This window comes from Lycorma delicatula, chromosome 3 (genome assembly GCF_047948215.1).
Source record: "Lycorma delicatula isolate Av1 chromosome 3, ASM4794821v1, whole genome shotgun sequence".
NCBI lineage: Eukaryota > Metazoa > Arthropoda > Insecta > Hemiptera > Fulgoridae > Lycorma > Lycorma delicatula.
This window is the reverse complement of record NC_134457.1, coordinates 1,664,121-1,692,015: the sequence shown is the minus strand read 5'-3', so window position 1 is coordinate 1,692,015 and position 27,895 is coordinate 1,664,121. Positions and strand designations below refer to the sequence as shown.

At 29.3% G+C, this 27,895-nt stretch overlaps 1 protein-coding gene across 3 annotated transcripts in view; it reads left to right on the top strand.

The window, feature by feature from the left end:
- LOC142321339 (uncharacterized) overlaps positions 1-27,401 on the top strand; it is a 165,359-nt gene extending 137,958 nt beyond the window's left edge. Inside the window, exons 6-7 of one of the 3 annotated variants that reach the window (XR_012755602.1) lie at positions 4,522-4,791; positions 27,273-27,401. The gene's annotated coding sequence lies outside the window, so the exon portion shown is untranslated. Of the gene's footprint in view, positions 1-4,521; positions 5,314-27,272 lie in introns of those variants that run through there. The other 2 variants (XR_012755601.1, XR_012755604.1) reach the window with 2 other exon arrangements.
- The last annotated feature ends 494 nt before the right edge of the window (positions 27,402-27,895 follow it).

Below are 27,895 nucleotides of genomic sequence, written 5' to 3'. Positions count from 1 at the left end.
CGTGATATTTTCACACGCTATAAAATTGCTATTTCTTCTCATTCTGTGAAGCGATACATAACGGTTGTCCCGGAGGAAAAGAAAAAAATAATGCGGATATTCTGGATGTTGTCATTGCGAGTAAAATAAATTTTAAAAAACCTATTATAAATGTTCGTTTAATTCATGTCGGATAACTTTATAAATCATCGTACATCGACGGAACTGCTTGCCGACGCGCTGTCTACAATTTGCCGCCAGACCAGTCCTTGATCAAGGTTAAACTACTAGCGCTGTGCGGAACACCCGTTTGTGTAAAGTACATTTTAACAAAAATAATAATTAACGAATAAATACGCGTACTTACAAGATAAATACGTAAAAGATACTTTTTTATGGGATATAATTTATTTCAGTATATTGAAATAAGAAAATAAATTAAATTATAAATATAATTAACAAACTTAATCTACGCTCGCTAGGTTAGCGAGTGTAGGTTAAGTTTGGTTAAATTACATTGTTTCAGTTTTCCCTAAACTTTTCTCTCCTTTCTTTGGTCCAGTCATCGTGTTTCATTTTCTGTTTCTTTGGAAATGTAGATTCAATCCGCTAGTTTTCTGAAAGAATTCATCAAAAATTATTTCTTTGGAAATATTTAATAATTCGAGTTCTTCAATTGAGAATTTCAATCGATCCTCATCGAGAACTTGCTTATTTGATTTTCATTTTTCAAAAAAAAGTTACATATTTGTTTTATTAATTTAGTTTCAAATATTGAGTTTTCGCAGTAGAGTTTTCTTAAAATAATTTTTTCGACAATTACTAGATTTTCCTAGAAGTTCTGTATGCCTTCTGTACTATACAAAATGTCTGGAAAACCATGGTTTTATAGTGTTTTTGTTTTTTAATAGGAATTTTTTATTTTATGTTTCTTTAAGATGAAAGCCACTTTTCATTTTTTGTGTTCTGGAGATTATTTCTTTTTTTTTCTAATACATTTAAAGTAATGATTTTACGTAAGCGTTTCAACTTTTTGATTGATTCTTCTGAAATTTTCATGATTTGCATCCACTTTTATTATTCGAATCCATTATATTAAATTTATAGCTTGATTTTGTTTGCACTTTTTTCTGATTATTGAAATTTCATTCTCCCATCTAAAGTTTTTTCCAAAGTTACCATGTCATCAGCTAATGGTAAAATGTAAACATTTAGATGTTGACTTTTGTATTTTTTTTTTACAAGTATTTGTATTTTCATATTCTATTCTTCAATCGATTTTTCCAGAGCGAAATTGAACGATGTGAGAGACCATCATCTTGTCTTACTGTCATTTTTATTTGAATGGGTTTCGAAATTCAACCTTAAATTTTAACTTTTGAGTATGTTTATTTTATAATGCTTTAGTGTTATTGACAAATTCTTTCAATATTTTAACCAGAGCTTCTATTGAATATTCCTTTAGTAATCTTAGAAATATAAATGTTAATTCCGGATCTCTAATTTTTTGGTATGATTATTATCATCTTATAATTATTTTTTTTGCAGAAACTAGTTTTTTAGATTTTTACGTTATTTATTCTCAAACTATCTATGGTGGAAATATATATCTTTTAAAACTCTTTTAAATTTATTTAACATTTTCAATTTTTATCTTCAGCAAATAACTGTTTTTTATTGGCTTTTAAAATTAACTCGGGTACTACTTTAATCTAAAAGAAAAAATCAGATTTTTAGATTTTCTCATTTTTTACAACCAGACATAAAGTGTCAATCGCTTCTGAAAACAGTAACAATTCTCAAAAATACTTTCTTTTTTTTAAATCAATAAAATCCCATGTAAGTATATTCCAACTAGTAGTATTTCAATTACAATAAATAGAATTCAATTGAGAATTATTTAGACAAATTTAAGTGAAACTTATAAAAAATCTATATTTTTGTTTTCCTTTTGAAAACTCATATTTTATTTTTGGTTAATTGAAACCCAACCGCTAAAGAACATCAATATCCACGATCTAGTACAAATACATATAAAAATAACTGGCTTTACTAGGACTTGACCGCTGGAACTCTCGAATTCTAAATCAACTGATTTGGGAAGACGCGTTCTCCACCAAACAACAAAATAATTATCGTGTTATATTTTCATTAGTTTCATTCATACTGTACAATCTACAGTAATAGTAGCATTATATTATGAACTTTGTAGACTTAAAGTAAATTGTTATACTGGACGAGACATAAAATAAAAACACAAATATCAGAATTGATAATTATTAATTTTATTATAATAATCAAACAAAATGTTAATATTTTATCAAATACAATCGTAATACATTACAGTACTGAAAAAGTTCAAAGGAATAACATAAACAGTAGTAAATATAATAAAATATTAAAATGGAAATAATTACAATAAAAAATTGAAACTAAATGTAAACCAGCCTAAATGTACTTACGGTAGATTTCATCAATACAAGGAGTTAAATTAAGAGCCGGTTGCGAAGGACACAATGGACAATAATATTGGGATTCTTTTTTGTTGCATGCGCACTCGAAATTCATCGGTTTCCATTTGCTGTGAAATATGAATTGGGGTCTTGCCAATGCCTCTATAAACTGCTAGTTCCAGCCTTATTTTCTATCGGTTAATACAGATTAATTTTTAATAAGAAGTCAGTAATGATGTTCTTACACTTTATTTCACCTCATCTATCCCACAGCTGATACAATTTTTAATAAAAAAAAAAACTAACACAATTGACTAGAAAAATGCTGTAAGAGTCCATTGAACATTAAAAACATGAATTGTAGCGGTTATAATATTTGTAATCCATTGTACACCGAATAAGTATGAAAGTCTGATTAACCGGTCAAGCAGACAAATGTAACTTTTACTAAGAAACATACCTGATTCCAGATTAAATATGGAGAGGGAGAAATTATACATACTTGTATATTACAATAATTATAACTTCAATAAAGAAATGTAAAATTGAGCGGCTGATAAAAGGTAATGGCATCCAGGAAAGATGATAAAGACGATTATTCCCTTAATACCAATGTCGGTGATAGAAGGGATGAAGATTTAATTTACAAAACCTTCATTCATTTCCTTTAAATTTACAGTTATTAGTAGTTTGGCTAAAAACTTTAATTCTTTGATTAAATTTTTTTTGTTGAAACTATTTCAGAATTTCGAATGTAATCTCAGAGCCATTCCAAATAGGTTATTTAGTGAAAAAATATTGCTCTACATAATTCGTATATCTTTTCTTAAGTTTTATAGACAGTGTGATAAAATTGTATCGAAAAAAGTTATTTACCGGTGGAAAGTATAGTTTACAAATCCCAAAGCTAACCTACTTGTAAAAAATCTTAACTGCAACCTTATGGGAAAAAAAAGGTGAAAAATCTAAATAAAAACTATATCCTTACTTCCATTAAACCTAAGGCATTTAAGATGTAATTAGTCCTGATATATTAGATGGAATGGAAAGAGAGATAAATAAAAGAACTCAAAGCTTAGCCTACTTGTCAAAAATCTGAAATTTAACCTTAGCTGCAAAAATAAAGGTGAAAATAAACCTAAATAAAAAACTTTATCCTTGCTTCAGTAGAACCTTACATATTGAGAATGAAACAGATCTAATCGGGCCTGATATTAGACAGAATGAAAAGAGAGATAAATAAAAGAATAATGCCAGAAACAAGTTATAATGAAACAAGTCCTCTGAATAAGAGAATTCTATGTTGAAAGAAGAATCGATTAATTTGAGATCCACATGTATTTCAGTGGTGTTTTTCTAAAGTGAAACCTTGACATTGAGTTCAACAGATTGCAAGCTCAAGAGATGTGACAGCAGAATAATGATTAGTTAAGACTAGGGAGGACGGCATACAGAATCTTAATACAGAGTGTTAACAATAATTACCGTATTCAAAAATTGAAATAATCATAACGACTAAAATTACTCAAACATCTTTTATAAATGATTAAGCAAATATACTTCAACCGATAACATGATTGATTAGTAATGCTATCAGTTTTATTTCTAAAAATTATATTAAAATTAATGTTAACTTGAAATACAGACTAAGTTAGTCTAACATTTTTTTCTCAGCCATTTGAAAAAATTTCATTCTTACTAATCTATATTAAAAATGACAGATTAATAAACCTCAGGCGACCAATAAGATTTTAACATAACATTTGATGTTGATGACTGAATATGAAATGACATTCCAATCAATAAGGTGTTGCATTGAAGTAGGTGAATCTAAATTATCATTTCTGTATTTTATTTTTAAAAAACATAAAATTTTTTTTTGAATTCAGTAATTTCATACTTAACTAATAAAATTCATTGAAGAAATGCCTTTTTGTTTTATTTTTGTAGTGGATAGTCACATCTTCATATTCATAATTAAATGTACCTAACCATGAAAATAAATGATTTTATTTATGGAAAGCAATAAAATTTAATGAAGGAAAAAAATTCATTTTTTTCTGTAATGTTCTTTCTTATTCCTGTTTAGGCATTACTTCAGAGGGTGATATGTGTGTTTAAGCGAAGTGTAATCTTGTACAGTCTCAGTTCAACCATTCCTTAGATGTGCGGCTTGAAATCCAACCACCAAAGAACACCAGTATCCATGATCTAGTATTCAAATATATACAAAAGTAACTGCCTTTACTAGGATTTGAACGCTGGAACTCTCTAAATCAACTTCAACTAAATCTAAATCAACTTCTGGACTTCTAAATCAACTTATTTGGGAAGATGTGTTCACCACTAGACCAACCTGGTGGGTTTTCTGTAATGTTAGTTTAATTTGAAATTATGTAGTGTTACATATGAAGTTGTAATTGACCGATTGCATGCATCAACGTGTTTATCTCGGTATATAAAAAAGTTTAATTTTATGTAAGAATATATATACATAAAAATAGAGGTACTTTTGCGGTGATCACATTTAATATGAATACAAACATAACCTCACAAATTGGTGAGTTTAAAAGAGCGAAATTCTTGGTTCATATTTCTAGGTAGTATTTTTTTTAAATGCTAGGAATACGATGTTAAAAATAAAAATTCAACAGTTTTTTCTAAAGTGAAAGTGACAGAAGCTTAACCAGCTTTTGTCTTCAAATAACACTGATGCTACATTTTAAGGAAATAATATTGACTGATGTGAAGTAATAATATTCTATGATTAACGTAAAATAATGCATGATGTTAGGTGGTGGTCTAATCCAGAAACATGAATTTGCATCCATATTTATACATGTATTTTCTTTTAATTTAACAATATTTTTGTACGGCAGGTATTTTAATTTAAATAAAGTAAAATTTTCAGAATTTTAAGGATCAGTAAATCCTTAATACGCTAATCTGTAACTTACCGATTCTTTTATTACACTTTTTTGCATAAATTTTTTTCCCAGGCCCGCAGGAACTGAGGGAAAATAAATGTAGACTTATATTTCAGGAAACAACAAGAAAAGGGAGAGGAGGAATTCTGGCTGACCCGTAGTTAAAAATAAAGGAAAAACTTAAACAATATTTAGGACATTGTTTGTAGAATACTGAATCTGTATTCTAATACTGGAAAAATCAATATTCTAGTATCGAGTTGGGATTCTAAGTACAAATATTAAAATGTGAGATCTGCTAATTAGCTTTGTGAATGTAGAACTATTAAGACTTGGCTTGTCTTTTGGTCTCTACTCGACTAGAGGAATCCTACACGTGTAAATTATTCTTTTATAAAATGGCAAAAAAAAATCGATTACATTTTTCTGGGACCCAAATTATTGTATTACTATTATTTTAAGGTCGATATACAAGAAATTAAAACACAGACTTTGCACATAAAAATTAAAGATTCAGTTGCTACTGATGGAATTCCTTTCTCAATACTTAGTCATAAACAACAAATTTAATCGATACATTTTTCATTAGTAGAAGATTTATCAGTAACCTCAAAATCTCTTATTATTTTGTAAAAGAAACTAACAGTATTTAATTTACAAAATTAAAGATTAATTTTTCTGGAAAAAAGGACCGGTAATAGATTCACAAATTCTTGAAATACATGTATCGATAATAATCAGCGCGGTTGAAATTCTATTGAGTTTCAACTGTTGAAAACTACTGAAATAACTATTTCCCTGCTTAATGTTTTTTAAATAACAGAAAAAATGCTTAGCCTTGATTTTTTTTTTTTTTGTATTTCGAAACATTTTCTCTTTCTTTGGCACAATTTCACACAACCACCATTCTTTGGCCTCTGACATGTAACGGTGAATCTGTGTTTCATGTACTGTAATAGAACAAGAAACTCAGGGGAACTATATTTAAATAAATTTATAATAGCCTTGAGAAGTTTACGGTCAGCTGTGCAGCACCCATAGAGCAGAAAGTTTTTCACACCTAAAATGTTTATAGGTGTAGTGGACACATCTATTGAAATGTTTGCGATGTCAACTAGCTCATGTGCATAATTGTAGCGGACACCGTCGTGAGTCGGTGATCATTTAATACAACATTGTGGATTATTTGAAGATTTCGTCAGTCTTAGCAAGTTTTGGATGCGCTGAGCTTTTATCATCTTAAATTGATCTACAACCACATTTAAATTCAGCAGCTCACTTTTTTAATTGAAAAAATTGAAAAGTAAGAATTCTTTAAGTGAATTTAATACTTTTTTATGTCTGTCTGAGTTACCCTTTTTAACCGTTCAAATTTAATAAATTTTATCCATATTCCAAAAAAATATCAATCTTGTTTGTTTTATTCTAGTGCTATACAACTGTGAAAAAAACGTATGCATCTGATATTTCATAGCATACCATTTAAAGAATCATACTTGACAAATAGTAATTTGGTCATACTTGCACCACATCTGTGTTTGGTTCAGAACTTTCTGAACAGCCCAGGCAAAGGATATATATATAAGTAAATATATATATATATAAGTAAATATATATATATATATATATATATATATATATATATATTCATCTATATATATATATATATATTTCATCTTATACATTTCAAAGAGGTATATATTTATTTATATGCAGGGTAGTGCTCTCACTGATTTAAACCTTTCTCCCATTCCTACACCTAGATTTTTTGTTTGTTTATTTTGCGTAAGAGGAGGGGAAAGCTCTACCAGCCCCGCCGCTTGCCCGTACAAGACGGCAGTTTCAGGCTCGCACCGACTAAAACCCCTCCCCCTTACTTAACTTAAATTATAATTTATCGAACTTGACCTATAACTAAAATTATATTTTAACGAACTTGACCTAAACACTAGCGGCTTTAAATCCTAACCTAAGGGAGTGAGGTTAGCATGTAACCTAATCCCCCTAAACTAACAGCCGCGCACTGCCGTCAGTGAGGGCCTGACGGCGGCTGGCAGAGCATTCCTCGCCGCTACGGAAACCAAACAAATAAAATACAAAAAATTCACTAATGAATGTTTTCAATCCATGTTTGTTTTTGGATAAAATATTTCATTTTGGGTAAATGTTTTTCTTTAAATTTATGTGTAGGAAAACACTCCCCATGTAATCCTTTACTGCACCTTGTACAGACAGTTCTTGATTTTCTTTTTACAACCACAACAAAAATAAACTTAATGCAATAAAACTGGTGGATTACATCTTTGAAATAAATTAGTATAAGAAGCTAACAGGTAAGTTACTTTTTACCTTATATATAATCAGATACCCTTTGAACAGAATTAACTACCAAACTACCATTTGTTGTTGAATATGAATTATTTCAGTAAAACATTTTTTAATCATTTTGATGAAAAATATGATTTACTTATCTACTTAAAAGTACATAAGTAACGAGAACAAGTTACTTACTAACGAGTTGAACAAAACTAAACAAGTAATTCTTAAAGACAAAATTTAATAATACTGTACATCAAATATACACTAACTTTATACAAACATTTAAAAAAATTATACAAACACATCATCTAAATTTTATATTGTGTACCATTAGTAAATCTCAGAAGTTATATAAATATAAACTATTATGAAGATAATTTTATAGAAATTTCTTCTTTATGAACAGTAACGTGTTTTTCTAATCTATCTTTTCTATTAAAATACTTTTGACAAAAATCACACGTACGTAAATTTCTACTGTCCATTATGAATAGAAAGATGTGACTTACTTCGGATGACAACTCTGGTTAAAAGACAATTGACAAAAATTACACGAGGATTTTTTCTCACCACTGTGAATGGAAAGTATTTTTCTCCCCAGAATGAATTATAAGATGTTTTGTCAAATTGCTACTGTTATTAAGAGTTTTTAAACAAATATTACACGTAAATTTCTTCTCGCCTGTATGAATTATAAGGTGTTTCTTCAAATTACCGTTATTGTTAAAAGTTTTTCACAAGTGTTACATTTAAATCTTTTTTCACTGATATGAACAGAAAAATGCTGTTTAAATCACCGCTTCGATAAAATGAATTTTGACATAATGTACGATGGTAATTTTTTTCCCGACATGAATATTATTGTGATGCATCAGATTATATTTTGACTTTAATGTTTTTTCACAATGATTACACGTATATTTCTTAGCGTCATTAATATTTTGTTTGTTATTACACTAATCTACTAATCTATCCACTAATCTATCCACTAATCTATCGCTTACATCATTGTTATTAATTTTTATATCGTGTTCAAATTCTAATGTTTTATTGTTATTAAATCCATCATTACTAACACTGTCGATTTCATTGAATATTTTACGTAGGCAATTACGTAAAACATTATCTTTACGTTTCTTGAGAATCATATGTTTCGTATTCTGAATATTATCCTCAATATTTTCTAAAACTGAATCGTCAATTGTTTCATCAGTAAGATCCTAAAATCAAAGATGTATATTATATTCAAGAAAAAAATAAAAATAAACAATGAATAACACAGAATAAGACGGATCAATCTAAATTAAATTTGCTGTAAACACCAAAAATAAACAGAAAAAGGACATCAAAAACTTTTATAAACAGTACCAAAAAGACTGTTAAGATTATATAATTCTCCTCGTTTGCAATTCTTTCAGTTCACTGCAAACATTTAAGTTTGTGATTTACGATATTATTTTTGTTCATCAGATAGTAGTCACGGCAAAACCTTAGATTCCAATCCTTAACAAAAGCTACTGACATGTGCTGTACAATAATTTCATAATGTTACGTATGCTGTTGACGGTATGTCTTAAGATTTTCCAAAATCAAAATCCTAACTGCAATGACTTTTTTTGGTTTAATGCTGGCTAATGGTCACACCAAACATTCATCAACAACAATGCACGTTCAGCAATTTTTCTTCAGGCTGAACTATAAATTCAATTAAACGCCACAAATTTCCATGAATGGTCCAGGTTTTCCTTTAGGTACCTTGAACGTGTGTACAGAGGTAACTACTTAATTCCATTTTAGAAACTACCTAATAATCTCTTTATCTTCATAAAGGAATCATTGTTACGGCATTTATTTAAACTGGACAGTTTAACATTTTTGAAAAGAAGGTCCTACTTTTGAAGCAGAATCAATTGTATTCAAAGTGAATTATGACCTTGTTCAGGATTTGAATTTGTGAAAGGCTGGAAACTACTCCAAACTGATATGAAATATATTTCTTTCATTATTATCAGGAAGAGTTTCAAGATTGATATTCTGAAAAAAATAATTTAGTGTTTTGTAACAATATTTGTGCTGTGATGGATTCACTGCATAATGAACATAACTTTACAGAAAGAATATTGCTCATCGATTCTTTGAAAATTAGTTTAAAAATTGTCCTTTTGCACAACGGAAAAAAATTTTCTTCTGTGCCATTAGCAAATGCAACTAACATAAAAGAAAAATATGAAAATCCGATTAGAAAAAATTCAGTACAAGTACTAGTGAACTGCCGTTTACACAGAGGTAGCAGATTACAAGTATCATTGAACTATATGTTTAGTTTATTGCATTTTTAATGGTTTGCAATTCAGCTGCATTAAATTTTGTTACTTTCTGTGCAAATGGGGCAGCAGGGGCAAAACAAATCATTATAAATAAGGAATTAATAACCAAAGCATGAAACATTTATGCCTTTTCATGTTAGGAACAGATATACTTAGAATTTGATCAAATACTGTATTGTATTTAATTGTGCTTATTCATTTAATATGTCATTTTGTGTTCTACTGAACACAATTCCTTACAGTGTGTATACAATATCAACACTATTTTCTATTTTGGTGGATTTATAACTCATATCTACGAGATGCTTGGAGAGTATTGAATATATTCCTACAGAGAGATTTTAGTTGTTCAGTTGTTGAGAATTTATTTGTATTTCTTAAAAACTATAAACAAAGTTGCAAGCAACTCACATTGTTATCAAGATGATTATGCATATTATATGTAAAGTTAATTAATTGCCTGTATGATAAACAATTTATTTATTTTATTTTTTTCTATTATTATTAAATTATTTTTATTATTCAGTTAAATCTGATATTCCAATTTTTTTATTTCGTAAGTTAAACATTTTTTCTCTTAAGAAAAATATCGATGAAGCAATATATAATGGAGCTGCTTCCTGCTGTAGATCTTTTAGTTTTTCATTAAGTCACTGATGTCTAGAGATTACCACAATTATTGCTGTAAAGTTTAAAAGGGTAATGCAGCAACAATGATATTCCTTTTTTATTTAGCTGTCAATTCTGCATTCTAATTTGAATAATACCAACATATTTATATTTTTCCATTTGGTCTTAAGTTTTGCTTGAAATTATATAAATTTGTCCAAAGTACAAGAAGAGAGATCATGCCAGAAATCAAGTTCAAGAAATTTGGACATAACAGATAGAACAGATTGTAGTTAGGAAGCAAGAAAATAATAAGCAAAGAAAATAAGCAAGAAGGAATCCGGTTGTATAAAACTTGCCATAAATAAAGAGCTTGATTATCTACAGCAATACATGTACGGAACAGAATAAAAACAAAAAGAAGCTTCATTATCACAACCGGAAACAAGTATGGAAGTGACAACTAATGTTCAGGTCAGGTTCACAGTATCTTAATGGCTCTAATTTCTGCCATACAGCCATGAAAGAAGATCACCTAAGTTCATTTAGAGAACTGATACAAAGAGGTAAGAAGTACTAGACAAGAAAACAAATTTTTATGAGACACGCAAGGATGATTTTTCTTTTTTTTTGAAAATGCCAATAAAAATACTATAAAAATACAAAATATGATTATATAAACTGGTTAAATCACAACCGATGAAGACTTTTCATTCACTCAGATTGATATTAAACTAAGAAAGCAGGATCGACCAAAGAAATTAGAAAAATAATACATGAATCGAGTGTAATAAACTATTTAAAGAAAGAAATGTTTTAGCGTATATCCTTTGTTGTAATCTACAGGTTGGATTCCAAATTTAAAAAGAAAATAAAATTATTGATAGATTTATTAGGAAGATTTGCCGATTGGCCATGCATTTTTTAAAAAAAATAATGCCACAAAAATTAAAATAATAAATAATCCACTATCTGATGAGCAAAGGAAAGAAGACTGAATATTAAAATGGACATTTTTTAATAAAAATAAATAAAATAGTATTCTTTATCACGTCATTTTATGTTTATTGTTTTGAATCGAACAGAATAGAATTTTCATATTTTAATATTTAATTATGCTTATTGATAACTTTTCATACACTTTTTGTTCAATATTAATAAATTTAAAAAAATGTCATAACTAAAAGATAAATTTGGTTCTTTATATTTTGAGTATTTTTTTATGAATACTTTTAATAATAATGATAAACACTAAAATATTTTTATAATAAAAAAATGTAACAACAAATTAATAAATGTTAAAAATTTTTGTTAAAAAATAAAAATTATTTAATTACTCATTTACATTAATAAATATTATTAATTTAATAATTATATATATATATATATATATATATATATATATATATATATATATATTCACACACGATTATCAGTGGCGGCTTGTAGCTAAAATTAGTGGGGGTACTGCTCCAGAAAACGTTTTTCTGGGTCTTTTCAAGGTAGGATTAAACTTTTCTGTAAAATAACAGAACTGAAAAAAAATTAATCAAATGGAATAGCTGGAAGCAGGGTAATAATTTATTTCTACACTTGTATCATATTCAAGAATATGGTACACAGTTTTTGAGCACATTGTGCTTAAAAACCATATTCACTTTAATCGAATAAATAATAAAATGTCAATACCGCTAATATTTTTTAGTATCATTTGATAATAACTTATTAAAATATTCGCTTAAAAACTACAGTGCAACGGTGCTTAATTTAAATTTCTATGTATACAGAAACAAATACGTATAGTTTTTACTAATAACTTCTCTTTCCAGCTTGTTTTTGGACAGATTTGGCAATCAAAGAGCCCTTGCTTTCCGCCATCTTCTGATAACTACTGAAAAAACAACTAAACCGCTTTCATATTCCTTCTATCGACTAAACTAGAAAAGGGAACGAACAAGGAATACACTTGCGAAGTAAAAAAAAAAAAACTACCTTCTACCAGATGCCAGGGTCAGCACTGCGAGAGCAACAGTGCTCTCTCTCTCCCTCGCAGTCTTGTGTGCAGCTTCCTTTGTGTGTACGCACATAGGAAGATGGTGTTTGATCTGTGAAGCGCCACAGTTCCATACAAAGATTTTTGTATGAAAAAAAGATCATTTTCATAAACTGTGGGTGGGAGATAGCTATTGACATTAAGCTAAGGATTATATATTGTACAAGTGTAAAGAAAGAAGGACTCATTATATTAAATGCTTTCAATAATATGAAGTAGAAATGGGGGGTGCCCCCCACATTTCATTAATATGTAACTTTAATGTCATTTTTATTGATATAGTTTTGAAGTTTGCTTTATTATTACAAAATGCAAATCTATGTAAACTGCAATCTAGTGGTAGAAATATATATATATATATATATATATATATATATATATATATATATATATATATATATATATATATATATAGAGGTTACCCTAGTTGAATTTTAATTTTATAATTTTTACCGTAATCTTCTTTTGTATTATAATATACTTTTTTTTGTTTAGCTTATTGTTTTTCAGTTTTCAATACAAGCCAGTTTTGGTTAATTAATTCGTGTAGGATGTTTGTATATTTTTTAACTTCATCATTGTAATTTAAAATACAATATCTTTTATTAAAATGGGAATGCAAGGAAATCTCATTTTTACTTCCTTGTACAAAGTAAAGGAAATATTGTGATCATAAAAAATTTCAGTTTTAAGACTAACGGAAATATCCATTTTGACCATCCCTGGATCCATTTTGATTAGTTTTGGCGTGACATTGTATGTTTTTACATACATATGTATGTAAAATACATAACTCAAAACAATTAGCCATAGGATGTTGAAATTTTGGATTTACGATTGTTATAAGATCTAGTTGTGCACTACCCCTTTTGATTGCAATTGACTGGACCAAAAGTATCTAAAAAAGCCCAAAATACAAAAAATCTGGAGTTTGGGTATTTTCTTAACTGCAATAATAAGCTCTCATTTAGAGCTTTTCAATGATATGCCATAAGTGGTATTTACTTTCATCGGTTCCAGAGTTATAGCCAAATAAAATTTTAATTAATGAAATATTTGAATCTTACAAGGGGAAGGCACATCGGTTTAAATCTGACTTCATCTTTTGTTTTTTTTTTTTTAATTTTTTTTCAATATATTGATTAAAAAAAAAAATGTGTATGTAATTTAATATGCGTGCAAGGAAGTCATGTGATGTTCACTTAAGATTTTTTGTTTTAATAGGAAGACAAAAATAAACATAAAACAAATTTATAAATTGATTGATTTATAAATCAATCGGTCTGTAAAGTTTATTGTTACACAATGTAACATTTAATCTATACAAATCACCTCGATAAAGTTATACATTTCTCACTAAAGTACTTTTTCATGTACTGCTTTGTATCCTAACCAGTATTATTTTTCAATAATTTAAAATTTTTTATAAATTAACAAAAAAAATTTTACATTCTAAATTTAGATTAGTCTGAAAAAATCATGACGGAGGAAGTAGGAAGTTAAATCCTACTGGAAGAGAATTTGTTTGTCTTAACATATAGGTTGTTTAATATTTAAAATTTGGTATAACAGAATGGTAGAACACTGGTTTTCTAATCAAAGGATTACTAATTATTTCAAATAAAATTATGTATTAACCACAGCTATGTGTACTTCCTGATTTTCAATCGCTATGTATTTCTTTGTGAGAAAAGTCTGAGTGCTGTCGAATGTAATCAAATAATATTTGGTCTTGTCTGATATGTTGGGGAACTTTATCTTCCAAAATTGCTGAATTTCTGGTGACATATAAGCAATAGAAATTTTGCTACCCATTTTAGATCTTACAAGATGTTCACGAAGTACAGCATCGTACTTTGTGATTAAGTGCAGCAATTCTAAAACGTTGCCTCGATTAACGCTGATATTGTTTACTCTGTGACCACCTTGTTTGGATTCACATGTTTTCTTCATACTTTTGCTTGATGTAAACATGGCCTTTCATTTTTTATTTTTTATTAATGAACCAGCTGAGCTTAGGTATTGTTAAGCAATTATTAACTATAATTTCACTTTTCTTTACAATGTCATTCAATTATGAATGAACAAAAATATTACATTGTAGTTTTTTTCACTACATTGAAACTGGGTTCGTAACTTATGTTAACACCTTTATTTACATAATATTAGTGCAATTTAGTTTTACTTTGGTTTTTGGCCACATTAGGTAATTGTAATCATTGTGGATAAAGTACAATTAAGACAAATAAAATAAATTAAGGCTTTCATTGCAAGAATTAGAACACTCAAAAAGATTTAACACATTCAAAAATTACAGTATTTACATATGGCACTAAGAGACGAAGCCTTAGCCATTATTAAAAAACTTCCAATAAACAATGAAAATTAAATCGCATTAGATTTATTGATAAAACAATTTGATAACAAATTTATGATTGCATATTATTTTAATACAGATCGCATTTTAAAAATATTTTTTAAAAGATAATCATTAGATCCTATTGACATTTCATTTGTCAACTCATTTGAGGCATTGAAACTCCCAGTTAACAAGGTTAGAATATAATACTGCCAGATTATGGAACGAAAGATTATCAAATAAGGGGTTTTCAAAAAGTATTACAACTCAGTTCAGTATTGGAAATGTTAAAGGACAAGATTACAACAATGCATTTAAGTCTCATCGCAAACATCCTACTTCAAACATTAACAAGATTCATAAACAACATAATGTTATTATTCTAGATCTAACTAAAAGCATTGTTTATTTTGTAAGTTCAGTCATCAGTTACAAAAATGCTATAAGTTTTTCCAATGATGAATGAAGATACTTTTTAAAAAATAACTGTCTCATATGTTTTCACAGAGGTCATAGTAACAATCAGTGTTGCTCAAATAACTTATGTGATTTATGTGAACGACACTACACACTCGTTCATACTGATAAGATAAGTAATGATAAATTTAATAATAATGACTTGTTTACAATTAAACAAAAATGTAATTTTGTATACTGCTGTATGTAATGTAGACAATGTTTTTGGTCATTCTTATTTGTGTAGTCTTGTTAGACTTAGGCATATACGTTTGTTTGCAAATTGGGATTTCAATTCAATAAACATTTGCCTATTTCAGGCATAAATAATGCATTAGTCAAATCTGATTATGGTGTGGTACTTCGTTGCATTCACGATAAAAAAACGTTTCATTCAAGGTGTATTGTGCTGTTTTGCCAGACATAAACTAACCTTCCATTACATAGAGTTGAAACTTCTTATATTAATCTACCTTATATTAACTAATATCGATATTTTAATTGAGCCCAGTTTTATTTAGATATTATATTATCTTGTCCTAATTTATTCGAGATTTAAGATATCCTGTTATTCAAGAGACTAAGCTAGGATGTATTCTTAGTGGTTGTCTTCCTACTAAATTTAAACATAAGAATTTAAACTATTACATCCCATTTTACAACCAACAATAACTCAGAACATTTAACTATGTTTGAAAATTTTTGGAAAATTCTTGAAACTGATTCTAATGTTTGTTAATGAAACTTCTACATGTCAAACACACTTCCAACTTAATACCTCTAGGAACAATCAAGGCAGATTTATCTTCTCATTACCACGTAAATCTGATAAACCCCAGCTAGGTGAATCGTTCATTAACGCTAAAAGTAGGCTCTTAATCTGGAATGAAGATTATGAAACAAATCTTAAAAGGGAATATTCTGCCTTTATGCAAGAATACTTAGGATTAGGTCATATGTCATTACTTAATTCTGATAATTTATCAACTAATGAATCAGATGTACATTACCTCAACACCAAATATTTAAGCCCGCAAGTCTAACAACTAAAATTATTTATTTGTGCTCATGAACTCAATTACGTTTTATTATTCATGCTTTTTGTTAGTTCTAACTTCCATGTTAATAATTATTTTTAATATTAGTAAGGCATACTGCTTATTGCTGAATAAGAAGCATCAGATTTATCCAATCTAGCTATGTATATATATATATATATATATATATATATATATATTTTAATGGTTTGCTTAAAGTGTTTAATACTAGTACTTAAAGAAATGTAAGAACATTTTCTTCCTCACACAAATGATTTAAATGTAAACCTCAAAAATGTATGTTTATAAACCCAAATTTATAATAATGTTATTGTGAAATGCATAATGGATTTATTTATTGAACATTATTACAAAAAAATGACAAAACTACTAAAGTAATAATTGAGTTTCAGATTAACGTAATTTTTCTTCCACGTCATGTACAGCTAATTATTGGCTCCTTCCTGTAGTAAATAGGAATGAAATAAAATTAGTTGTATATGGCATTTTGGAAGAAACAGTTTCATTAATCTGAGACTGGTAGTCAAACTTTAAACCTAATATGGATTCAATTAAAAGTAAAACAAATGAATTTAGAGAATTAAAACTACATTCAGATTTTTAAAGGAAGACAAAATGGAAGAAGTTAATGAATAAATTTTTCTCCAAGGGAAGTAATTTCGTTAAATCATTTTAAAACAAATTTTAACTTTTCCCTTTTACTAAACAATTCAAAATTTATTTTTATTTGTTATTATAAGCTCAAGTTATGTCACTTGAACATTCTCCAAAATTCTACTTATCCTTTGATCTCAATATGTTTAATAAGTACTACAAGTTAATTAATTCTTCTTAACATTATATCTTCTCATATTTTTTATAGAAGATCGGTGCTTTGGCATCGTTGTTGTCTGTTACTACTACCTTGGGTTTCATGTTGTCCTTCCCTCTCTTCTATTTTGTTACCGTTTCATCTCTGTGTTTTGTTGAAATCATTAACACATCCCTGTTATATTTCCATTTTAATATTTCTTTTTTTGTACCTGAACATTGGGGTATAGACTATATCACCTTTTTTCAATTTGATTTCTGTTAATTGTTTTGGATTTCTATTTTCATTAACCCTTAAGGTACTAACAAGATGTGTATAACAATCGAGTAACTGAGAAACCAACGATACACTTTTGTATCAACTGTCACAATAAAATGATCGTCCAGCATCAAGTAATGGTCCAGAAAGCTCCAACAAATATGTTTCTGGAACTGCTCTATTCTTTTCCAGCATATATAATGAGATTCCTTGTGAAGCCAAAGACAAGGAATTAATTTGGAATGTTTCATCCCATGCTGTTTTTTTTTTTTTTTTTTTGTTTGAACAGACATACCATACATGACAGAAATACAGACATACATGATGAAAGACAAGCCATACCTCTAAAAAGGCATTATTTTTTATTGATACACCTTTCTTAATGGGAAGCAAGTCGATGAGTTGTTGAACTTTGTACAGTGTGTCACCTTCTGATGCATTTCCATTATTTGAACCATGGAACATTCTCAAAAGTATCTGAAATCTGTTTCCTAACATGGTTAGAATACAACAGACTTGCTTTATACTCACCATTGTATAAAGACCAATCCACAAAATATCCCAAAGAAATTTTCATTTTATTTGTACTGGTTGGATGAATCTTTTATTCTGCATAATGATTTGTCTCGTCGACTAATAAATTAAAAATGGCATCATTGATGAACAGTACATAAATAGCTTTCTTGGGAGTTGGTGCCTGTACCTTCACTGGAAGGTCCCCATAAGATATCGTCTTGTATCTAAGTTATTAATGCAGTTAGGTTAGATTCAGTATCTCCATTGTTTTCATGTCCTAGTGCCTTGTTGAATACCTGGAGTGTTGGAGGCTCCAGTGATGCACACTTCATAACACTGAGATCAGAAATACAAGAAATCGGAGTATTGTTGCCGTTACTTATATCAGCTGAATTACTAGCAGAATCATACAAATTCATAGTTCCATCTTAACTTTCCTCAACTGCTTTGTTAAATTCTGATTTGTATTCAGGGTTTTCATCAGAATCTGTGCTAAAATCAGCATTATCAGTAGAACTATTTAAAAATACATCATTCAATATACAAGAGATTGCATAGGCAATCTCTGGGGAGATGATTCTATTGCCTAATATAAGAAAAAAAGTTCATATAAACATAAGTCAGAAAATGGTTAGTTAGCAAAAGCAAAACATTTAGCCCTGGATTCTGCTCCCTTTGTGAAATTAAACAGTTTCAATATTCTTGTGTGTAAATTGAGGGGTAAATTTGGTGCTTCCTTGTGGTGTTTCATCTAAGAAATTGAATAAAAATGGACCTCACTTAGTTTTTAAGAAAACCTTTCGCAGAGATGGGTTCGAGAAACAAGTTTTGCTTAAACCACAATGATTTTATTTTGTAAAAGATGCTAACGCTGAAGAAGCAGTATTGAATGTTGTGGAAGTATCTCCCACCTCAAGCACCAGAAGGTTGTAACATCGCTTTCATGTTTCACATCCAAGCGTGTGACATGAGCAGTCAAGCAATAGCAATAGCACCAATTATACCCTTAAAATGCAACATGTATACAAGAGTTATTACCACTTGATTTTGATAAAATGGATGAAATTTTGTCAACGGTTGATTAGAAATTGTGAACATCATCCCAATTTCCTAAATAATATTCTAATTACTGATGAATCCTGTTTTACAAGAAATGTCATTGTAAATTATCATAATACTGTCACTTTGACAAAAAAAAATTCTTATCAGTCTGCTGCAAGTCATTTCCTATGCACGTTTATTTGGTTAATGTGTGCTGTGGTCTTGATGATAATTTCATAGGCCCCTTTTTTTATCACTAAGCTTCAAAGGAGTTTGATACTTGCATTTTTTTAAGACAATACTAATGTAACTTTTGGAAGATATTCCACTTGCAGATAAGAGTGCAGATATGGTTTTTCAATGATGGCACATCTTTTAACGCACCGAGTTGGTCTAGTGTTCTAAGTCGAGAGTTCTAAGATTCAAATCATAGTAAAGGCACTTTTCTACAAATTTGAGTGGTGTTATTGAGTGAGGGTGTTATTTGGTGGTTGGGTTTCAATTAACCAGACATCTCAGAAATGGTCGACCTGAGACTGTACAAGACTACACTTCATTTATATTCACACATATCAACCTCATTCATCCTCTCAAGTAATCGTAACTGTGGTTCCAGTGGCTAAACACAAAAAGGAAAAAAAAAGGCGCACCTGCTCACTACTGTCGTGATGTGATGAATCATTTAAATAACACATTTAGTAAGCAATGGATTGGTCAAAACGGACCAGTAAAATTGGTTATCTTGATCTTCTGATCCCATGTCATCGGACTTTTTCTTTGGGGTTGGATGAAGTCGTTAGTCTATTCGCTTATGTTGGCATACAAGAATTGAAACATCGTATGGTAGTAGCTGCAACTACTACTATTAGGAATAATAATGATGCTATTAGACATCCCAGCCAGCATGGATTTGCTGAGCTGAAATATACATTGAACAGAATGGCGACCACATTGAGCAACTGCTTTGAAGAAATGTTTGTAGATTTATCAAGAACAGTTTTGATATTTGATAATTTTTAGAAAAAAACAAAAAGTATGTAATTTTTGTTTTTTAAAATGTATTACTTTCCCATTTAGTGCTACAGCTGTAGGAGGGAAAGTATTGTAATGGTCCAATTTGGGCATATGCGGTTTTCACCGGATGGAAATTTTACATCATTCATATGTACTTGTGTGTGTTCGGTGTCTCACACTTCATATCTCCAGAACTACTGGACCAAATTTAACCAAACTGTCAGATTACTTCTGTACAGAGGGCATTGATGCCATTAAATTTTCAACTTAAAAAGGTGAAGGGGGTGAGGCTGTAGAGCAAGGTCATCCTCATTATCTTGAGATTTCACCTAATTAAGGTCTTATTTTTCTTAGGCACATTTGTTAACTATTAAAAAAAATATTCGCTAAAAATTTTTTTTTGAAATTGCTCCCTACCCAAAAAAATGCCCTAAATTAGTGGCTAAGTGATTATACTGGATCTGTAGTACCCCCCTGTCACCACAAGGAGTGGTTGTGTAGCACTGATGTAAAGCAGTAAGTGTGTGCATTGTAATTAGTGTTAATAAATTAAATAAACAAAAGAATATTATATTTAAATAAAATTATAAATATTTTAAATTCAGTTGTGTGTTAGTGTGTGTAAGTTGCATATCATAAAAAAGGCATATGATGTGAAAGTCCTACAACTACATTATCAGCTTTTTTATTCATTTCTTTGTTTTGTTATGGTTTTTATTTGTTTTCATTTACATTAAATTGTTCATGCATTGATGAGAATTGTTCTATTTAAAATCTTATCACATTTCTGATCCAGATTGTGCATTATGTTTTTTAAAGTTCCAGAATTTGTGTGTAATTTTAATAGATGTTATTTATATTAATTTTCAGGTATATATATATATATATATATATATATAAAGGTTATATCAAATATAACCTCATTCAGGCCACCATAAAATATTAAACCAAGAATAATCATTAAGGAATTGCAAGAGACGTGTCATGAAGTCTTTTTATATAGTTTTTTAATTTTATGAAGATAATTTATTTTTATTTTAGTTTGTTTTTTTTTTACAGATAATGAACGAGCCTGTAAATAATTCTTTTAATAATGAAGCTCTGCCTCTTAGTAAAAGTATTAAATTAGAGAATGAACCGGATAATGTCACCTATCCTTGCAATCACCTATTCTTGTGATTGCAAGGGTGTATGGCAAACATTGTAACTAAAAACCTATTGATCCTGGAAGGTTAAAACAAAAAGCAATTTATTCATATTTTCTCAAGGTAAAAGGTTGCTCTAGTGATTTTTTTACCTATCTCTCTTCTTTCTATGAGAAAATTACCCTCAAATAAAGCTGAACATGAAAAACTGTGAAATTTCACTTTTGGTAATTGTTTTCGAGAGGCAGGGATGGCTTACACAGTTTTTTGAATTATTTTTTTATGTATAAGTATATGTTAGTAGTTTTACCGTAAATCATATTAATGATGATATACTTACCCCTAAATTTTTATGAATTTTTGAAAACTAATTTTTATTTAAAAATTCAGATTTTGGCTTCAAATAACTCTGATGAGGCTGATGATAAAAATCTCAAATTTGTACAACTTAGTGTTCTTGTAGATGTTTATGGCAAATTAGAAAAGTTTCTTGTGTATTGTACTAATAAAGAAGTTATAACTTCTCAAAAATCATGAAAAACCTGTTAAAAGCAATACTGTTTTGAGTCAAAAAAGAGGTGCTCCAAGGGAGTTTCTTGTCTTCTTGGCACTTCAATATTTTTATACTAATTACTATAGTTGAACTAGACTTGTTCGAGCCATTCAACTGCAGTGTTCATGTTATAACAGGCGCTTGAAGTTATTTCCAGTTGTCAGGAAAATTAATATTGTTGCAACATGCTCATTTATGCTTGTTGCATCATTTAGCTTTGCAGTTACAGACTGGTCAGTCTGATATTAGTCAAGGACCTGCTCACATCTTTATAGAGTGTCAAAAATTTCATCTTGTGTTCAGGAGTTTTTTTAAAATAAGTTTTACTTAATAATATTATATTTGCAAATTTTAAATCAGTTAAATTTTTACATTACTTTCTAGTAATTTCGCATAAAACAATGTTCTGTAGGAATTTATGTGAATGAAGAGTGTCGTAAAACAGTGTATTGAACCAAAAGAACTCACTAAAATTTATAAATTTAATGTGAAAACAACTTATTTTTTATTTGTTAATTCAGATGTTGTCACTAATGTTTGTAAATGTCTTCAAAAAGAGTTAAAATTTCAAAATTCAGTCACCTGTATGGACAGCTCTGTTGTGACCCTTTGAGAACTCATAAAAAAAACAGTTAAGAATAACTTAAGACAAATAACATTAGAGCAAGCTCTTAAAGAACACATTTTTCCAAATGTAATTTTAGTTCCTGGAAATTATCTTTCTGTAAACTATTTCAAAATTATTTTTTCTCGGCAGAACAAAAAACTATATGAATTCAAAAACCAAGAGCAATACATTGCTCCACATCACAATTTTGAACAATTTGATGCTGCTTGTAGCATTTTGGGTGTATCAACTCCATCAAAACTGAAAACATTCAGTATGGATCAAAGGCCATCAGCATTCAAATTTAAAATAAATACGGTACCACAATAAATAAAACTTTCATTGCTACAAAAACGCTATTTCATTGAAGTACAATTTAATTTTTGCTACAATTTATTTTTTATTCCATAGTGTTTACAAAAATGAACCAATACAAAAATAAAAATGAATTCTTGAAAAATCATTTAGGCTACTTATTGAAATTTCAGTTTTGGTAAGTTTTGCTAAAATTTTTGTATCAAAATTGTATTTGGATACTGGTATTGGTTAAGTTATTAAATTAGATGTATCATTAATAATTTAAAAAAAAACTATTTTTAAAATATTGAAAACATCAACTTCAACACAAGAAACTTTCTATTTGCCATAAACATCTACAAAAACAGTCCAACAATTGTGCAAAATTGAGATTTTTATCACCAGCCCCATCAGAGTTATTTGAAGCCAAAATTTTAATTAAAAAAAATAATTAGTTTTCAGAAATAGATAAAATTTTAGGGGTAAGTATATCACCATAATATTATTTATTGCAGAACTACTAACATATACCTACATAAAAAAAATTATTCAAACTGTATATGCCATCCCTGCCACTTGAAAAAATTACCTAAAGTGAAATTTCACACAGTTTTTCATGTTCAATGTTATTTGTAATTTTCTCATAGAAAGAAAAGAGATAGGTAAATAAGTCACTAAACCAGTCCTTTACTTTGAGAAAATATGAATAAATCGCTTTTTGTTTCACCTTTCTAGGACCAGTAGTTTTTTAGATACAATTTTTTCCGTAAACCTTTACAATTACAGAAATGTGTGTGCACACCGAAACAAAAATGGTTGCCACAGGTACTGTGCTTAAATAAAACATAAATAAAAAAAATAGTGAAACAAGTGGGAAAGTTTCATTCTTTTTTGAATTTTTCAAGCAACCAGTTTATGTTTTTCTAGGACATTTCAAAAGGATTGACTCAGTTGCATTTCCTCTGCAAAAATTTCTATATCATGATCAATATTAAATCCTGGTCAGCATGGCATTTTTTCATACACTACAAAATTTGATTCCCATGTTCTATGCACAAGCTTCAAGCTTATGGGGTGTTGTATAAAAAAATAATAATAATAAATAAATATTATTTAGGGATCAAACTTTAGTAAATGTTTAATCTTACAAAATTAATATTTTTGTAATCTGGTATGTATTTATCAGATATAAGATTAGAATCCAAAATCTTAGGTAAGATTATCTCTAACGGTAAATTATATTTTATTTATCACGATAAAAAATTCCATCATAAGAAATATGAATGCTACGTCAGTAAGATTAGAAAAAACCAATCACGTGAATTACCACAACAATTTAACAATTTATTTGATTGTAAAAGATTACAATTTGTAGAAGAATCTTTAAGGTGAGAAGCTAAATTTGGATAACATTTAGTAAAAGAAACTTTTTCTAGGTTTTCCCATACAAAACCTCGCACATTAAAGTCACTTAATAATAATAATTGAACTATGACTGCACTGTTATGTGTGTGGTAAGTGAATTAAAGATACAATTTATCTTTAACCATTCATGGGGCTCATCATGTTCTTCCCAAGGCAGTGTGGTTGATCAACTGAGGCAGAACTTAGATTTCTGCTTATTGAACGATGAATCTTACATGTTTGTATCATCTTCATCAGGAACATTTTCTTGCATCGATCTGTCGTGTTCAGCATCCCTACTTCCTTGTCTTAACTGGCGTGTTTCCAAAAACATTTTGTAAGCGATCATAGACTTGTTATCTCAATCGATAGTAAGGGTTTGTCTCAGTTAGCTACGCAGAAGGATGGTTGGGAAAGCAGACTGGATCAGCTACAAAGCTTCAATTATCCAATACAACAAAAGTGGTGATGTGATCTACCAAATTTCCAATTTTTCACCCCTGATACTTGATAGTGCAAGTGAATATATCCCTCTTAACATCTGGAAAGTCAAGGCACCTGCTGTTCTGAAAAACAGAAATTGATAGAATGAAGAATGCAGAAGTGCATTAAGGGATCGTTGCAGTGCTTTGTGTCCTTTCAATCGGCCTATGATAAAATGCTTTGCGCCTACTGCAATGTGAAAGCTGTGTGCAATCGAGTGTTTCAGTGTGCTAAACAGAAATCATGGCTAAATTATGTCAGTACCATTTCTCAGACAATTGCGTCATGTTGTTTGGAGAAAAGTACAGGCCATGTGCAGGTCAGGACAGTCACCACCGTCAATTGGACTGAAAAGCAACGGCATCCTCGTTACCTTACCAATTGGTGTGGTGAACGTGCTTAGTTACTCTTTTAGGTCAGTTTCACTTATCATCATACTGTCCTGAGTTTATGAATTATAAGTTGCAGGTAAAAAGTGTGCCTTTTATTAGCGAAGAATTGCATAATGAATTAAAAGTTGCTTTTTCTTCTCTCATTACGGGAGGTGTGCCTTGAATATTTCCCATGATATTTCCACTGGAAATGCTATATGATATTGATCATATAGTTGCCTTGGAATCTGCTATTCAAAACACCTTTCTACTTTGCCAATGCCTGGTTGCTGTATTTTTTGATGTCCAAAAGAAGTATGTCACGGCTTGGAGGAGAGGAATTCTAAATACACTGTGTGAATGCAGTATTCTAGAAAATCTTGCATTTATCAGAGGTTTCATCCTGTCAGCCGTTTTGAGTAATCGGCCCTTTTGAGTTTGAGTTGGAAAGACGATCTCAAAATTTCATACTAGAAAACTGAATGCTTCAGGGAATTGTCCTAAGTGTTACTTTATTTGCCGTAGCTATAAATATTAAAACTAACTAACTCTTTATTTGTTGATGATTTTTCAATTTACGTAGCATCTAGAACTTTGTAACTACTAGTGAGAGACTGCTCCAAAATAAAATAACCTATTTAGAATTGTGGTGTAAAATGACTGAATTTGCATTTTCTCCAGGGAATATGAAATAACATCTACTTTTAATTTTGAGGGAAGACACTGACCCTCAATTGTTTTTGCATGGTGAACCAGTTGAACTATACACAGTGGTTAGATTTTTAATAATGTTGTTTGATCAATGACTAATGTCTAACATTTTTAAAGGAACTGAAAGTAAAATTTTAAAAACTATAGACATGCAGAGAGAGTTTTATCTAATAATCGATGAGGAGCTGATTGAGTATGCATGTTGCACTTTTACTGAGTTCTAGTCCATTCTTACATGGAGTACAACTGTGTAGCTTATTCATTCAGTTAGTCCACCATTCTTAGAATGCTAGCTAGATGTAGTTTATCATTCATTCATCCATCTTACTACAGGTGCATTTCATTCAAGCCCTGCTGAAAGTGGCAAAATGCCATTAGAATAGACAAAACCAAATGATCTGTACTTAGCTCATATTAAAGTGCAACAAAATCATCCAATTTTTGATGTAGTGTTCTCTAACGGATATGAATCAATATGAGGAACAGTCGAGATCTACTGCTGGTTTTATTTCATTTTTTGGGTTCTTAGTTTTTAATTTTTGATATTTATTTACATACTATATGATTATCCTTTCTGGCTGATGAAAACGACACTTCCTTGTGCACCCATGAAAAAAGAAAACTGAAAGGATTCAGAACACAGATTATTTTTCACTATAGTAACTCATTTCTTGATCCACTAAGGCATTTTAGAAAAACACAACTCACGGAACAAAACTTGCTGAATTGAAGGATGAACAGTTTAAAACTGACAATAGTAGATTCATGTAGTAATATACACAACCAGTAATGGTGCTAATCGAAGCAGTTTTTAAGGTAACACTCAAATAACAAATTCAAACTTGCTCAGAGTTTGGTTTGTAAGTTGCTCACCGTATGTGTGTTATTTGTTATTGTTCGTCTAGAAATAATCTCTGTTAGTATAGACTAACAAAGATTTGTTAGTCTGATAAACAAAAAGATTTGTTATGTGGTGTTATAAAAATAAATAAAAATTAATAATAACTATTATTTAGAATCAAACTTTCATTTGGTAAATGTTGAAGCTTACAAAATTTGTATTTTTAGAATCTGGTATGTATTTATCAGATAAAAGGGTAGAATTCAAAATCTTAGCTTAACTTATTTCCGAAGGTAAATGATATTTATCGTGATAAAAAATTTCTTCATAAGCAATATTAACACAAATGTCAGTAAGATTTAAAAAAACCAAATCAAGAGAATTATTGCTAGACTTTAACAAATTATTTGATTGTAAAAGATTTCAATCTATGGAAAAATCTGTAAGGGGAGTAGCAGCATTTTTAACATTAAATTAGGATAACGTTTAGGAAAAAACAATTTTCTAGGTTTTTCTATACAAAACCTGGCACAGTCACCTAGTAATAATAATAATAATAATTTAACCATGGCCGCACTGTTAATGCATGTGGTAAGTGAATTAAAGATACAATTTATCTTTATAATAAAAATTATAAACATATTTACTTTGTAGCATTCATTTTTTGTTTTGTGTTACAGCAAGTAGAATTATTACGACTGAAAGAGGAATCGTTTGATATTTTTAATGGTGATATTCCAAAAGACCCTCTAGCAATTGAAGAGACCAACTTAGTTAAATCAGAAGGTTTAAAAAATGAAAGTGAAGTGGTAAGGGTGTTATTTAAAAAATAGTTATTTATAGCTCTTAAGGAAATTTTTTATTAGTTATATTATTAGTTAACATCGTACTATGTTCCAAAATCCTGTTTACAGAAAACAATACATGAAATTAATTCTAATTTCATTTCTATCACTTAATTTTGTTAAACCTTTCAATAAAGAACATTTTTACACAAAATCATGATAATGAAGTTTCTATCAAAGGTTTATGAGATAACAAAATTAGTCATCTCATTTCACAAAACTTGAGTGTGCTCTGCTGAAGCAATCAACACAAAAGAAGGCATCACACACTGAATCACCTCTTGACAGATTTGCTGAGCTTTCTTTATCTTTGCCTCTTCACTGATCAGCCTTGGTACTGATCCAGTCTTGTAGATCCAACTTGACTGACTTTAATTTTCAGATCATGGTCAGACGTGTGTAGAAAATGAATCCTCTCTTCTGTTTTGTTACTGTTTCATCTCTGTATTGTTGAAACA